This window comes from Desmodus rotundus, chromosome 12, assembly GCF_022682495.2.
Source record: "Desmodus rotundus isolate HL8 chromosome 12, HLdesRot8A.1, whole genome shotgun sequence".
In the NCBI taxonomy this organism is placed as follows: Eukaryota; Metazoa; Chordata; class Mammalia; order Chiroptera; family Phyllostomidae; genus Desmodus; species Desmodus rotundus.
The window spans coordinates 77,498,932-77,501,593 of NC_071398.1; the positions used below are offsets into that span (position 1 = coordinate 77,498,932).

At 41.9% G+C, this 2,662-nt stretch overlaps 1 pseudogene; it reads right to left on the reverse strand.

Annotated features, from left to right (window-relative positions):
* Nucleotides 1-1,630: 1,630 nt before the first annotated feature.
* LOC112314551 (succinate dehydrogenase [ubiquinone] cytochrome b small subunit, mitochondrial-like) lies at nt 1,631-2,118 on the reverse strand (annotated as a pseudogene).
* Between the last annotated feature and the right edge of the window lie 544 nt (nt 2,119-2,662).

A 2,662-nucleotide genomic window follows, 5' to 3' on the forward strand; every position in this document is an offset into this window, starting at 1 on the left:
CATAGGGGTACCAGAGGAGAAGAGAGAGAGCAAGAAATTGGAAATCTATTTGAAAAAATAATAAAAGAAAATTTCCCAAACTCAATAAGAAAATAGACATGCAAGTCCAGAAAGCACAGAGAGTCCCAAACATGATGGATGCAAAGAGGCCCACTGCAAGGCACATCATAATTACAATGCTCATGGGTAAAGATAGTATAGGGAACTGTTCCACAAGTGGGAAATGTAGCCCAGCTCCCACGCAGAAAAGCCAGTGGGAGTGATTTCTGGCACGCAGGACCCACACACACGGACAGGTTCTCCTGTGGGGAATCAGGCCTGCATTGCACATAGGCTGCTACGAGACTTGCTTTTGCTAAAACTACCTCACCCTAGACTGAGACAGCAAATGTTTACTGAGTATCTTTAACTTCCTAAAGTCTGGGCTAAACCTCCCAAGTATGGAGTATAACCAGTTCAACCACTTTCCCCCTTGAGCTGTAACATCCTTCTCTTTGAAGTAATTAGCAGCATTCTGTCCTTTGTTGTCTGTAAAAGGTAATCACCTAAAGTGAACATGTGCATGGTAAATGAAGACCATACTCATGTAATGTGCCCAGAAAAGCAATAAAAGCCTGTCCAGGCAGGGGTCGGGCTCTCTTGGGCTCTCTCTGGCCCTCTCGCCCTCTCTCTCACTTAGAGAGTGGCCGTGCAGTCCCTTTTTCTCCACAGGATTTCTGTAGTCCTGTGAATTTGTCTACTGCTGCCATAGCACACGGATCCCACAGGCCGGGATCCGCATCAGATAGAATCTTAAAAGTGGCAAGAGGGAAGCAGTTAGTTACCTACTAACTCCTACTCCTAGAGGAGTTCCCAAAAGACTGGTAGCTGATTTATCAAAAGAAACTTTCATGCTAAAAGGGATTGGCAATGAATACTCAAAATCGTGAAAAGCAGGGACCTACAGCCAAAATTGCTCTACCAAGCAAAGCTGTCATTTAGAATTGAAGGATAGGTGAAGAGTTTCCCAGACAAGAAAAAACTAGAGAAGTTCGTCATCACCCAACCACTATTATATAAAATGTTAAAGGGACTTATTTAAGAAAAAGATGAAAACAATGAACAATAAAATGGCAATAAATACATATATATCAACACTGAATCTAAAAAACAAACTAAGTAAATAGGAGAACAGACATAGAATCATGGATATGGAGAGTGTTTTAATGTTTGCCAGGTGTGAGGGGATTGAGGGAATGGGCGAACAGATGAGGGGATTAAGAAGTACAAATAGGTAGTTACAGCGCAGTCATGGGGATATAAAGTACTGTATAGAAAATGGAGTAGCCAAAGGACTTAGAGCATTAGCCATGGACATCAACAATGGTGTGGGGATTTCCTGAGGGAGTTGGGGGATGCGAGGTGGAGGGGCACCAAGGGGGAAAATTTGGACAACTGTAATAGCGTAACCAATAAAATATAATTTAAAAAAATAAAAATTAAATTTTAAAATTAACCAGGTTATTGTGAGAAGAGGTAAATCTCACCAATGGACTTATCTGTTATTTCCTTCTTATTGTGAGTTGAATGGCACGACAGAGCAGAGGCAGAGAGAGGTACAATCGATTTTAAAAGTATTAAGTCAAAAAGGTCAGAGCTTCCACAGCATTGCAACAGCTTTGCAGATGCCCACATCATGATAATTGAAATAACAAAGCCCAACAAAGGTAAAAGCTAAGAGTGCCGAAGGCCTGCCTTGGCAGCTTTCTGCAATGCATCACCTTGAACAATCAGTAATAACCTGGACTATGGAGAGTACGAACTGCAGCTAGGAAGTAGTCCGTCAGAGATGAAGGGTTCAAACAAACAGCTAGAACACCTCTCACCTGTCCAGTGGAGAGATGCAGCCTTGGAACCAAAATGGCAGCTCAGTGATAGGTGAATGTGCTGTGTGCCCCATCATCCTGGGGAAGGTTGGTCCTGAAGATATGCTGAGATTTGAGAAGGTCTGACCACTGGAGTTCAGAAGAAGAGAGCTCAGCCTCCTTGGGCACCACAGAAGACACTCAGCTTCCAGGAACTCGCCATCTCACTCCTGAAGGCTCCTGGTCTGTTTCTTCTTCATTTAGCCTTGCAAGATTGTATGTTTCTGGGAAGTTATCCATTTCTTCCAGATTGTCCAATTTGTTGGCATATAGCTGTTCATAGTATTTTCTTTCTCTTTTTTTTTAAGATTTCATTTATTTATTTTTAGAACAAGGGAAAGGAGGGAGAAAGAGAGGGAAAGAAGCATCCATGTGTGGTTGCCTCTCTAGCGCCCCCTATTAGGGACCTGGCCCACAATCCAGGTATGTGCCCTGACTGGGAATAGAACCACTGACCCTTTGGTTCGCAGTCTGGTGCACAATCCACAGAGCCACATGAACCAGGGCCACGGTATTTTCTTAAAATCCTTTGTATTTCTGTGCTGTCAATCATCACTTCTCTCTCATATCTGATTTTATTTATTGGGGTCCTCTCTTTTTTTGATGAGTCTGGTTAAAGGTTTTTCTATTTTGTTTGTTTTCAAAGAACCATTTCTTGGTTTCATTGATCTTTTGTATTTTTTAGACTTTACTTTGTTTATTTTCACTCTGTTCTTTATTATTTCTTTCTTTTTACTCCTTTTGGGCCTTATTTGTTG